This window comes from Apteryx rowi, unplaced genomic scaffold, assembly GCF_003343035.1.
Source record: "Apteryx rowi isolate R43461 unplaced genomic scaffold, aptRow1 scaffold_85, whole genome shotgun sequence".
NCBI classification, from domain to species: Eukaryota; Metazoa; Chordata; class Aves; order Apterygiformes; family Apterygidae; genus Apteryx; species Apteryx rowi.
Window position 1 is genome coordinate 28,814 of NW_020451149.1, and position 14,784 is coordinate 43,597.

A 14,784-nucleotide genomic window follows, 5' to 3' on the forward strand; every position below is an offset into this window, starting at 1 on the left:
TTGCTAYGTCTCTCTCTTTATATAGAAAGCCAAATTATGCACAGCTGTCTATTGCTTATGGCACAGTTTATCTATTGCTGCAAGCACAGATTTTTCTGGTGAAGAATACCCAGGTCTTAATAATTTAATCCGTTCTATTTATGGGTTCTAGACCTGAACAACTGGCCAGTCTCAGAAAGATAGCTTGTTTTACTGCAACAAGAAACACAGTTTGGTGAATGGCAAACAGTGCCATCCACAAGTGAGACAGGAACACTGTGCTCTTTAAAAATCAGACCAAATGTACACACCCAGCTAGCTGGTATACATTTTGCAGATCATGCCATCTATTGATTTTAGAGTGACATTTAATAAGCTAACAACAGAGACAGCCTATTGTTGCAGGAGGTATTTTTTTCCAGAAAGCTTTTGCCAAAGATGTGTTTTCTTGATTAAAGCTATGAACCAGATGACTTCTAGAAGTCCCTTTCAACCGGAATTATTCTGTATGATTCAGCACAGCTTGGAGACTGTTATTAAACGTAAGTATACGCTTGTGTTTATCTCTGTTCAGCGAAATACTCACGGATGTGCTCAAAACGAACGTCAACAGGACATAAAAATTCCCCTAAGTGTTCTTCTGGCTCAGGGTGGTATTCCTGAAGATGGCCTTGGCATTTCACTGTGAGGGAAAGACCCTGAAGTAAAAACCATCAAATGGTTTGCCTTCACTGGAAACAGGCCTGTGTTAAATATGGAAATAATGCTTTAAGGATGATTACAAAATTAAAATGTTTGCTTTTTTAAAACTGAATTTCAAAATGCTCTCAGAATGTTACCTCCACACACAAAACCCCCCCAATGTGATTGAGTTGTAACAATGCATACCAAAACACATAAAAAAGATGAAAGAAAACACTACTTTAAAAAGCAGGATTTTATCCTGGAAACACTGTCTGATGAAGTAATTAGCCTTTGGGGGAKGAATTTGAGTGATACAAGGAAAAAGAAAAGAAATTTCTGCAGAACAAGAGGACTTCATCAAATATTTCAGTTTTGCTAGGATCGCATTTCCCAGTTGAATATACAGCTATCGTCATTTTCCCATTTGCTCTACTTAAAAGGCACATTGCTAACCCAAATTCACTGAACATCTCTTGTCCTCTGGATTCCTGACATCTAACACAAATAGATAATTATTTTGTGTACTGTTTTGGATTTTTTTTTATTGTAATTCCAGCAGCAATAATGAAAAGTCAGCATGTTTGGTTCTATGATTCACCACCAATCAATCATTTAGACATCACTGAATCTTCAGCAGGTAGGTAGTTTAATCACAGAAATCCAAGGTTGACCAATCATCTTAGCTGTTTTCAAGACACCCTCATTTCCTCTCATTGTATGAACACAGAACAACTCCCAGTAGGAACACTTTAGAATTGTTCTAAAATTTGAACAGCCTTAACCCTCTCCAAGCATCTCTTTTCCAGCTATTCATCAAGAGGTGCTCTAACAACTGATTTAACTTCAATAAAACCAGGAGCAGTCCCAGGTTTCTACTTAGGTTGCTACCATTCATGCCCAGGAGGCTCACAAGTAGTCTTTCTAAGCCACACCTCAATGTCTTTATCACCAGCACCAAGTGGCTAATTCAAAAGCAAAAGTATCTGGTACTTTGTGTAAGTTAATCTTTTTTATTACAGGATCTTTACAGGGAACTTAACACCACTTGCTCCTATCAGCAATTCACCATCCTTAGGAGCCATTAGCATTCGTGAATAGCAAGCCACACCTCAGAGGACCACAGACTCCAAGGCACAGCAGATCCAGTTGTCATTTATCAATTGAAACCAAATAATAAATCTATGCCTTCCACTTTGAAACTGAACTAGAATCAAAACAGCTTTTGTCACAAGTAAGGTACTAAGTTTCCAGAGTCTCATGTTTCCTACCCTGTCTGGTCACATTACTCCTACACGCTTGCAATCCCCACACATTCAGCATCCTCATTAGCCTAAACTCCATTGATTCATTTTCTTGCATTGCTTTGCTTTTAGACAAATGCCCCAAATATTGTCAAGTAATTTGGAAAACYGAGGCAACATATCTGTAACTGAAATATGCAAACTTATTTCTTAATTTAAAATTGGGCCTGATAGCATTTTAAAAATAGGCTCTGAATGCTAATAGCCCAAGTTGTTCAAAGGAAATGGCATATTTTTAATACTTATTCATTTATTTCTTTTTTTTGTGTCTTTCACTTGACATTTATATGCTACCCATAGATGTAATATGACAGAGTAAACCAGCTGTACCAGACTGTTGTCACCACATTTGGTGGTGCTGTACAGCCTCTAGACAGCAGTGTTATTTAAGTTTCCATCCGTTCGCTCCCTCCACAAAGGAGGTCCACTTAGGTCGAATGAAAAGCTGCTGATATGCATGCCCAAACCTCCTGTAGCAGTAACTCTCCCACCGAAAAACATTTGTATTGTATCCAGAATCAAAAAGACTTTAACACACACAGGGAACTGGATGAAGCTCTCTTAGGAAAAATCTAGGAATAAAGAAGTATAGGGGAGTTGGTAGTTACTGGAAGAGACAATATTAGTGGCTCAAAAGAAAACTTTCACTAGGACAAAGAATAATATGAAACCAAYACTGGTTGTGTAAAGAGCAGTGTCAAAAACTCTTTAATGGCATCAAAAAGAAATCGTCAAGAAGAGGAACAAAATTGCACGAATGTAGAGATTAGATTGGAAGCAGAAGCACATTACTAAATAGGGAAGTAAATACATAGATGACAGAAATATGGTTAAAATACTAAATACACAGCATTACCTTGGTTTCCATTCTAAAGAAAAAAGATTGTGATCCAGATTTCAGGACAGAAAAGAAGAAGAAAAGGTTAAAGAACATTTGGGTGAGCAAGTTGTGTTAAAACTGACACAGCCTGATCAAATCTACCTAAGAGAGCTGCAGAAGCAGCTCAGTGCTGTGACTAAATCTTCAAGACATCTTGGGAAATTGCAGGGCAGGCAGCATCAATTCAATATGCAGGAAAAYGCCAGGATAAATGATTACACAGTGAATCATCAACTCCCTAGAGGATAATAAGGTCCCAAAAGAAACTCCAGAAAATCAGCCCCCCCAAAACTGAGTGTGGATTTGTTAAGCACGCRTCACCTCAAACTAATCACACTGAAATCACATTTAAGCTTAGGCCCAGGCCTTGCCTGGGTGTTGCCGAGCGTGTGCTATGCCCTACCTGGCTTTGCTGACCTGCTTGACTGATTTGACYTTTTGGCTTGCCTTCGGATCTGCCCTGCACTTCTTGTGCGCCGTGAGGCTGTGCCCTTGCTGGAGAGGTCCCTGCTTTGCTGTCACCCTCGGGTCCTGGCTTGACGCCCTTGTGGAGCAGCCCTGCTCCTACTCCTCTCTGGCATAACAAAAAAAAAAGGAACCAGTTAAGTATAAGCTGTACTGAGAAGAGTATGTCTTTTACAGAATTTTCTGTTTACTTTAAGGAACTAAGTAACTATGGTATGAAGGAAAACACTTCAACCTGGGAAACCTGGGAAAATGATTCAAAAACTGTATTCAAAACTCACTTATCAAATGTTCATTGTCAGTGCGAGATGCTTCACTTGTCATCACACAAAGGTCTGTGCAAGGTCCAGTCCTACTGAAATATTTTTACAAAGATAATGATCATGAAAACACCTTCACTGTAAAAATAACTAAGCCCTGAAATGATCTCATACTTTATAAGAGCACGTAACGAAAAGGATTTGATTTAGACAACACAACCTCTAGGAGAYGGCCCCAAATTCCTGCTCAAAGACAGAAATTGTCCAAAATCAGCAAGGATCAAGTGGATCATGGAAGATGGCCAAGTAAGATGTAAAACACAAAATGGGATAACGCTACAACAATATTGTAAAAACAGATCTGTGGGYTTTGGTGGACCAAACTGGAGAGCAGTGAAAAAGCAGTAATAGTGCTGCTGTTACAAAAAGAAAGGCTAACATTAACAGTCGGGAATATTATTGTGACCATCAGATGTTCCGCTCCATTCAGCACTAGCGTGATTCCAGCTGGGTGTAGCAATTTCAGAAAGCTGTGAACAGACTCAGAGGAAGTCTAAAAGACAGCAAAGGGAATGAGAAGAGGCCTAGAAAATATCTCTGTAAGGGAAGTCCTTAATCAAAGAAAAYCTTTGATTTCATCACAGAATTCTGTTTTCTAGGAAAAAGAAAATGGCAGGAGAGTGAAGGAGAAACTATAACATTCTTCCAATATTTAAGAAGCTTTTGTAGAGAAGATARCAAACAACTCTCTTTTCTATACATGGAGGCTACAAAGAGGGGAATAGACTTAAACATTATAAAACAGTTTAAACTTTAAGCATGATTCAAATCCAGACCTGAATGTTTAGACAATCTAAGAAACCCCTTATTGAAATTTTTTTTGAAAAACTAAGTTAAACCTATTTCATAGAGGGGCCAGCATTCAAGCACAGATGATGATATCAACTTTCAAGGTCTCTGAAAAGAATATTGTCTTTTTCTTTTTGATTGATCATTTCTACAGAGTAGGTAGGTAGAGCTGTATTTACTTCTCCAGCAAAAAAATTATTGTGTGACTCAAGCAAGCCCAAGTCAGATGAGGAAGATGTAAAAGACATGTTTTTATTTTTAAAAAATGAGTTAGGAGAATAAGGGAAAAGCTTTCGGAAGACAATGGAGTATAAAAAGGCAGAGGTTGAGCTAGCACTAACTTTCTGCCTGCTCTGTGTGCACTGAGCTATATCATAAAAGGCAGAAAGCTGAGACCAGTGCAAATGATTATAAGTGTTATTACAGTCTAGCATCTGACCCAGGAGGGTGATGGGAGGTACTGTGCGGAGGATCTTACTTTGCTGAGATGGGAGAAACCAGTGGTTTTGGAACTGATGGGTTTTAGCCCTCCTGTTGGCCATGACTCACCCTCATGCCTGTTGGGGTATTAATTGCAGTAATGGGAGACAGAATGAACAATAAAGAGCAGAAAACAACACTACAGTTAACTGTGAGCATGGAGAAACTTGCATCAAGGATAAAAGAGGGGAATAGTTCCTGGAAGAAAAGGCCTTGCAGAGGGAAGGCATTTGGAAGCTGATTATGTTTAGAAAGAAACAAAGAGGGAGGCCCGAGAGATGAGTATTGAAGTACTGAGAAAACTGGAGCAACGAGAGCGATCTGCGACAAGGGAGGCTGCAGTTAGCTGGGGGCCCTGCAGCTGCGATAAAAATCTCTATTCGATGAAGGACAAAGTCAAAAAGCTAGGAAGGACTTTGAAGAAGAGGGGATACAAGCAAACTGAAAGGTAAAGGGGGCTAGGCAGCAAGCGGATTTTTCAGTAGTCCAAGCAAGTAAAAACATTTTTGAAGAAAATAAATAGATGCTGCTAAAACTTTTTCCCATTCCTATCAGAAAGTGAAATTACAGACAGCTTCTACGAACCTCAAGAACTCAGGATTCCCTGAGGAATTATTTCTTTTTCTGTTACAACTTTTCACCATTTATATGAAGAACTGGTGTTCAGAGGAGCTTTAATACTAGTTAATATTTAACTAGTATTATACTATATATACTGTAACACTAGAAGAACTGAATTCCATCAAAAACATCAAAGACATCCTGTCACGTAGCAGATTTTAACTAGAAAGCTGTCCACGTAAACCAGAATGGAAGGGAAAACTGCAGCCATTAAAGAAACTGCTCTGTAATTGCCAAGTTCTGGGTCCTGCCAACATGAATCCTTCCTAACTTCATTGAAATGAATAATTCTGGAGAAGTCCATGGCAGCATGCATACAAGGGTTGTTTTTCAAGCGCTAAATGCGTCTAGGGCTTTTGTTCTTTGGGGATTGGTTTAGAGATTTGCAGCAGGTACCAAAAGTGTGGAGGCAGCACAGCCACAAGTCAGTTSTGAAAATCTTGGCCTGAATTCACAAGACACTGCCCCTCATGGAAAGAGCGGTCTAACCCCACCATCCCTAAAGCCAGAAGAGTTCTGCTATTTCACTTCTGCAGGGGCAGGATTTGCAGACTGCAAGTCCTTAACTAATTATAGCCTCCCATCTTTTCTCCTTATCATCTTCCGTGACAGCAGACTGCTTCTGTCAGTCATATCCCTGGCAGTTTTCACCTGCCTGTGGTAGGTCAGACAGTGCCGGGCCTTTTTGCACAATTCCAGGCAGACGCACCTTCTGAAGGCTCCTCTGATACAGGGAATTTCTTTATTTCAGCATTCCTTTAGCAGACAACTTATTTAGTGAGTTCCCTGTTCATCCGTAATGGATGTGCTCATGGTTAATAGTAACAACAGAGAACCTGCTTAAAGAAATTTGCTCTTTGTGGCTGCTCTCTGACTCTGCTACAACCAAATGCTCTGCCTGGGACCGATTGTCCCAGGGGGAATCAAAGAGTCAGTCCCCAATATGTTGTTGGGAAGATAAAACAAGCATATAAGTGTCTTGACCAGCATCTTTTCTCCAAAAGCAGCAAGCTATAATTAGGTGTCAAAAAAAAGGGGGGGGGGGCAGAGGCACTTACTGGCATCCCTGCAGGTCTGAATGCTTTTGAAGAGCCAACACCTAGTAGCTTCCCCCGATTGACTTTTCAAGAAACGCAGAGGAAGTGGGATTTAGCCACTGGGGCATGTTCCAAAATATTACTCTGCATAATTAAGTGGTCATCACAGGGTTAAAGAAGCCATGAAGATTATTATGAGATTATTTTCCAAAATCTCCTCACTGCTTGTGTATCCAGTGAAATCGTCCTTGTTTGCATTTTGTGATACAACCAAAATAAAGCAGAGCCCTGAAACACAGCAAGCTAAGTTCAGATTTGGTTGACCTGAGCAGTCTTTTTATATCTCTTTTCTTCCTATGTTTATACGTATCTTATCACAATGCTGCTTCAGTAACCAGGGAGTATTTAGCTCAAAAAGGCCTCATGCAGAAGCCTAGCTTCCAAATATAAATGGACAAGGGGGCATAAGCTCAGTGGTTACAGGGTGAAGCAGAAAAGGGAGTGATTTTTATTTTTTCCTTGGCATTCCACAGGGGAGCCCTTTGCTTTCCCCTAAATGGCAATATAATCACTAACCTTTTGGAAATATCTAATCCCATTAAGGAGTCAGTGTCACATTTATGAGGTGGAGTTGGACATACCAGGGGSGTTTGTTTTCTTCTGGGTTTTTTTTCAAGACAAGCACAGCCATACACAGAATGACTCCACTCCAGTGGCATGTAAAATAAAACTTTGGATTGCACAGTAGCAAAAATGGTTGCAAATTATCCTTCCTGAATGTACTCCTGTCCTGTCCCAGTACTATCAGAGGAACTGAGATGCTACAAGCCGTTCTGACCACACAGATCAGGACTGATCACAGGACTCTCCCACGCATCAACAGCATTAAAATGACTCGGTCAGGCTGTAATCCCTTCCTTAACAAAACCAGCAGGATAAGGTAGTTTCTGTCTTCTTCTGGCAGACCTCTAAGGACCTTTGATGTCATGCTGTAAGGAACACCAAGGCCTTAGCAGTTGGTAGCGTTTCACCTGTGCCGAACACTGAGACAAAATCTCCGTGTTTGTAAGAGGCAGTGCTTTGCTAGGGTTGTAGTGACAAGCTGCTGAAAAGACCCCTTAATGCAGCCATTAAGRAAACTGCTCCATAATTGCCCAGTGGAGCACCCGGAGCATAAAGTCAAAGCTTTGAGCTTGGTGTATCAATAACAATCCTGGAGCAGTTTCCACCAAGTAGGGCCCATCACACAGTTCCCTAAGGAGAAGAGAAATAACTCCTTTGGCTGGCATAGCGCTTCTGAGATACAACCCAAGAGTTTCCCAAGCAAGATCAATGTCTAATCCTCTTGTAAGAGAGGCAGGCAATAAAGCACAGAGTGGTACTGCCCTGTCCAAAGGATTCAGCTCTTGAAGGCAGTGCTTGGATTCATCTACAAGGCTGCACAGCTTCATTTCTTGCTCTGACACTGGTTGACACGGAACGCCCCAAACTACAATGTGGTAATAAGTGATTGACTGCGAGACTATGGCAGATTCCTTTTGACCTCTCGCTTCGTTCAGTTCAGGTCTTCTGTGATTTTACCAAGTCTTCACTGCTGTCCTTACATATATTCAGATGTTTAATTGCTTGTTGACTGCTCCTCAGAACAGGAACCGGTACTGAAAAGGCACTACATGTCCCCCATATATTTCTGTACAGTCCACAGGCTTGCAGGTACTCAGTCCTTCTGAGTATGTTGGTGCCAATGGCTGTTATAGGTAGTTGTATGGTAACTCCTCGAGACAGGGAGATCCAAGCTGACAGCTTCCATGAGAATAAGAATACTGATCCACTGCCCGCCACATTTTGAATGCTAATTATAGAAATCACTCTGCCTCAAGAGAAAGAAAAAGAATCCCAAATGGCTTGGTAAAGATACCACGTCTGTCAACACATAACTTATCAGATTAACAGGGCATGGAAGTAACAGCTGTTTTTGCTTTTCTCCTACCTCCCGCTTTCTCATCACAGTATATTCTAGACTTGGCATCAGGCAAGCTTTAGTTTACAGGGATGAATCAAAATGTGTGTTATATCAGCTTAGACTAAACAGAACTAAACACTATACACAGCAACGCTCTGGTCTGGATTTGCAGCAGCAGCTGACAACCAGGAAGGACGGCTTGAAAACTGTAAAAACTGCTTATTTGCCATACCGTGGGCAAGGAGCTTGCTTAGAGCCTTAAGTTTTGAACAGGACTATATAGGTGCTTTCTATGAAAAGAGAGAATAAAAAGAGGAAGATTCATAACTAAGATTTCATACAACTATGCTCTCTCTTCACATTTTTAATTCTGAATTTTCTGAATGCCAGGAAGCATATGTGGTTTACCCATACTCTAAACTTTGTGTGCTGGGATATAATAAACACTCTTGGTTGGCAAATACTGAGCTTTGCAACAGCTGTAGGAGTCCAAAGAGAGGATCTCTGGCTGTTCTGGGGATTGTAGCAACAGCAACTGCCTCCCAACACTAAGAATTAGCTGTGAGCATGTGCCAACTAAGACCCGTCTAGCATGCAAATATGACGATGAGTCAATCATCTCCCCCCCCCCATAAATAGGGGGCAGCCCAGAGCCCATGGAGCTCTCCTGCACGGCAGCGGGCTGCACTGCAGAACCTCCTCCTGAGCAGGGACGCCTCTCAAGGTTACTCCTCGAGGTTGAGAGAGATTCCTTACCCGCGACAGATCCTCGGTAAGTGACTAATAGCATGCTGAACCTTTGCAAAACTTTGCTAAGTTATATCTCTGATTGATTGTGCACATAACCCTTTAGCTATGAACTGTTGACCAAGTCTGGGACTAAGATGGGATCCAGCTGCACCCAGACTCCCCTGAAAAGGAGTCTGGAAAGCAAGGGGATCCATTCTGAACCTTGTGACTCAATGGGAGGGTCTCCTTGACACTGTTATCTGACTCTGTCCTCCATGCAGTAAATAACTGAGTGAACCTTACTATCGAACCTCATTAAATCACTGTCTTATTTAYGATTGAACTTTGTTAAATCACTGCCTTACCTCAATAAAACATATTGCTGCTTCTCTCTTACGAGTGAAGTGCATTACTGCCCACTCATCCGCAACATTGGGCATATGCAGAAGAGAAATTACTTCCAATCTATCATAAGGCTATCTCTCTTGAGGTGGCGGAAAACACTACTCCCAACTTCCATTCCCTGAGCACAACCTTCTGCTCTCCTGCAGTGCGCTGGAGCTCCAGGGTTAGGATGTACACTGGTTGCTTAGAAACAGAAGCACAAGGTGCAGCAAACACATGGCTGGTTACGAACCTATAAAGTCTGTACAGAGGAACAGCAAAGCAAAATTACACAGATGAAGGCTCTGCAGCTTACAACAGTATTTCTACACTGTCAGAAGACTGCCTTCCTATCTCTGTTTTCTGTTACTTATTAATGAAAATCTCACCTGCGTGCAGTCTGAGGCTGGAATTTTACAGATGTACATCCTGTTCCTGGTACCTCATTCAGGGCCCTGGGGATAATGTTGCCTTCAGAGACTTCCAGGACCTCTTTCACTACAGATGTCATCACTTATTTACCCTGTCGTCCCATCACGGCAGATCTCTGGGACTGAGCTGTCTCTCTCTACCATTGAAATGAGCTGCCTAGAATTTTTCATCTCTTTTCTTTCCCTGCTTTCACCAGCAGCTCTCTTCTGATGACTTGCATTCACTTTGAATCATTTTCTGCCTAAATCCGTGTCATAAAAATGATGTTCAATATTTACCTGTATTCCAAACAAGTGTGGATTCAATCCTGCCTTTTCAAGCTTAACATAATCTCTGTCTTCCTAGTCTAAGTGGCACTGTTGGGCATTTTTTTTCTGACTGGAGTGTCGCGTGAAAGGGAGGGATGGAAGGCCCCTCCTTATCTTTATAATTTACRTTTGCCTGCCAGAGCCCCCGTTTGAGGACTTTCCCTGAGACAGTYTGGCAAAGTAAAAAGAATAAGATTTTATTAAAGCGACAGATACAACAGGTTYGGAATTGCCATTGATAAATGCACTTGCTGCTACAAAATTTCTTTCTATGAGCTCAAACTAACAATTAAGCGCTTTCAATAACAATATATTTTCCCGGGTAACGTCCAACGTTTGTCGGAGGCGCAAGTCTTACCAAAGAGGCGTCCCTGTTTGGGGGAGGGAGAAGGAGGCTCGCTCGTCAGCAATCTCCAGTGAACAGGTCGGCGGTTCAGTTTTCTTCCCTTCCAAAAACTTTAGTAAGCTCTCCTCTGTTTTATAGTTGCTGAAGGTGGGATGTGGAAGTGCGGCAGACATACTTCATTGGCCAGATTGCCATTTGCGCGGTTGTTGGGGGTAGGCCCCCTTATTTACATGTCATTATGCAGCAAAGGGCATGATTTTTAATATGGTAAGCAGGGATAATGAGGCTRGGGGTACTATAGGTCAACAGTTAGTCTGTGAGCAGCAATTATTTTTTGGGATGCAACCCTTTGTGGTCAGGGGCGGACCGTGATACCTCCRTATCGCTCCCTCCTCCACCGTGCAGCTGGAACAAACTGTCTGGCTTTCACCAGCTAGTTCGTTACTCATGTTGCAAAAGGGTGGTGTGCTTTGGCTGTTTTTCCTGTGTGCCCCCTTATCTTTCTCCCTGAATTCTCTCTTGTTCCCACACTGGAGGCTACACCACGTGGGCCAATTCCTTTTCAACACACTCTCCAATTGCCCATGAAAGGTGATCCCTTTAGGAAAYGCTGGGTACTTTGGTTGTTCCTCGCAGAAGTTTTAAAGCTACAGGTTGGGACCATTAGCACCGATGGTTTCTTTTACTCTTATCCCAGAAGGCTTCTTTGAATTGTGCATTCCTAAAGAAGAAAGCTGTCTTGTTCTACTYCAGGAGACCCAACCTGGCAACTGTGATCAGTGTCCAGCCAAGACCTGTATAAGCTGGCAGTCAGGCACTTCAGGCAGGGAAGAGTTGCCTGTTTACTCTGCTGGCAGAGAGGTAGAAGAAGAACCTAGAGGGAGTCTCATAACATACACAGGTGTGTAACAGACAGTAGATATCCCATCTGCCAGCTCTGGAAATCACAGTGTGCCTTACTTCTGTCCTGAGAGAGAGAGTCAGCATTTAAACCCCATTCCATCTCTAAAAAGGGATGAAACCTCTCCTTTTTTTTTTACCGAAAAACTCATGTCAGAGTAGCAAGAAACCCACCCCGGGCTCTGAGATATTTTCCTTTACCAGAGCTCCTGAAGCACTGAAAGGATTTCCCAATGCAAATGTGATGTCTCCGAAGTTTCTGTCTTGCAGCACTTGAAGCATATTGAATCCAAAGCTCGAGCAGCTTCAGTAGGGCACATACCTTCTTCCTCTTTCCTGTCCTGAATGCGACCTGCAGCAAGAGAAGCAGCAGCTGCCACAGACATGATTTGAGTGAAAGGGGCAGCACCATATGAATGGGTACAGCCACATCACAACACCATGGACGCTCGCTGCATCAAGCAGCGATACTGTTGGACATTCAGACTAAAAGATTTATATGGACAAATCCATAACTGAAGGGAAAATATGACCAGGACATATCTGCTGACTGGCAAAGATTACCTGAGTGCCTGTATCATATCACCTCTGAGTTCCTCAACACACCATATCTCTATGACTCCTCATAAAAATGACCTGCTTTGGATTTGTCCCAGGACTAGATCATGTTCTGAAGCATGTGCACTTTTAAGGGCTCAAATCCCAAAGGCAAATAAAAAGAACTCACTACTTCCTTGTTCTTTAGGGAGAAAAAAACAGAGGATTTCTCAGCTTTTCTGCTCCCCTCTGTACACTCTGGACTGACTATACCAGAGTCCTGCTCTGGACTTTCTATCTTGGGTGYTCTCTTCCTTATTTGCCTGTTGCTTTCTCTTGCAAGCTCTTGGGGGCAGGGACTGTTTCTCATGAGGCATGTGTACTTTGCCTAGTAAAAGAGGTCCTCTTTCATGGTTGGCATCTGCAGGCATATTGTTAATATTAACAACTGACTTTCCACTCTATTGCTAAGACTTGAGGGAATTTTGCCATCTTCCAGAAATTGAAGATTTCATTGTCTGCCTCATTTGAAAAATAAATAGAACCTGTCATGGGCGTTTATATTAAAATGACTCATAATCATGTAGCAAAAATCCTGTAAATCTGGAAAATGTTAATAAGAAACCTTCGGTGTTCCATTTATACACCTACTGCTCTCCCATCCTGCTGGGAATAAAAAGCAAACAGCTAAATTTTGCACCATAAGATATAGAAGACATTACAAAAAAAAAAAAAGGCTGCTGTAAAAAAGGATGCTAATTTGCAGAATTAAACTGAAAAGAAGAACAAATATTGTTGCTCAGTCGTGAAAAAACCAGATCATTAAAATGAAACAATCTAAAGCCAACAGAGTATCATGACAGTAAAGCCAGCTATGAACTAACAAAAGTGTCAAAATCCTTAGCAATAATATCACTGTGTTCTGTTTGCTTTTTGCATTGCCTATTTTTCTTTACTGAGTGAAAATCAAAAAGTTTTCCTCTAAATTACTGTTAGACAGTAACAATTTCTTTATCATCCTTAACTTCACACACACACACACAAAAACCCATATTCCACTGATGCCTGGCTTTGTAAATTGCTTTCACTGATTTTTAAACTCCCTTCTAAAAGAAAGAAATGTTAAAAAGTCTTTGAAACCAACAATGTATTCAATTGTGCAAGCAATTCTTGCAGAGAAGATGAAGAGAAAAAGCAGATATTAACCATCTCACTTAAGGTACCCAGATACTACAAATGAGAGGAGCAATAAGAAACTAGCCAAGAAGAGTTAATGGGACTGCTATTTGCACTAAAGAATGTTTGACTTTACTGTGGCCTAGTGAAAATCATATGCTTAAAGGTAAATTAAAGTTTCTCCATTACAATATATGATATTTATAAAATGTTTAGAAACTTAATGCTTTTTTTTTTTTTTTTTTGGTGATGGGACTGTTGTAAGGGGAATATAAAAGAAGCTTTAACAAAGATTTAGGCCATTTTCTTATATGAAGATTCGTGTTATGATAACTCTCCAAATACCTCGGTCAAAATGCAGTTATACAATACACAAGAGGAGACATCCTCTCTGAAGAACAGACTTCAGTCTACGATCCTACCTCCAGAAACATTTAGGGGAGAYGACATCTGTGCACATTTGCAGTTCCTTGAATGCAAGGGAACCCGTATCGGTGCACAGATTTACACACCAACCATTGCAACAAGGGACAGCAGAAGGAGAACATGGAGTCCCTGGCTAGGAACTGCTCCTGGTAAGCCCTTGGACGAAGGCTGATACTAAGCTTTGTGGTGTCTCAGCTAGACAAGTGCTGTCTGAGCATTTTTAGCTGACTTGCAGTCATCTACCACTGTAATAATTTACTAAAAGCTAAACGCAAAACAGTTAATGATTATAGGCAGTTACCAACATCACACACACACCCATGCATATCCAAATGTCCTGCAAAAAAAGAATCTCGTGTGTGTGTGTATGCAACCAGCCTTGCACGGATGCAAAATCAATCTTCCCAGTTGAGCTCTGACTGTGAGTAAAACTCATTAATTGACACTAGTCATCCTTGCACACATCACATTTCAGAGGCTAAGAGGCAAAGACTCAGCAGGACAGGTTATTGGCTATATCCCTTTGCTTTATATCTAGGACCGAGAATGAGCAACAACAATGTTTGCTGAAACCTGCTCTGACTGATTTTGCTATCCATCTGTAGGCCTGATTTCTGTTGCATTGGCACAAACAGATATCTATTAGCAGTAAGTCAGCCAAAGCCATTCAAATACAATGTGACTCAAAAAGCAAGAAGCGTTGGGTCTCTGCTACAGGGTTACTAACACATGGTAGATGGCATATTGTACCACAGAAATTAACTTGTACTTCATTTAAACAAAGAACTTAGCACCAAACATCCAGACCGAAAAAAAATGACCAAGGCATCCACCTGAGAATCCTGTCACTTAGAGAAGTAGAGGCAGAGCGGAATTGATCTTACAAAACAACATGGAATTAGGGAAAAGATCTGGTAAGCTGGGCACTTTAGCCAAGAGAAGAGCTGCTTCCTTTCCAAAATTCAAGGCAAATAACAAAAAATACATGGAAAATTATGCCCATATAGTGGCACAAAAGTCTCTACTG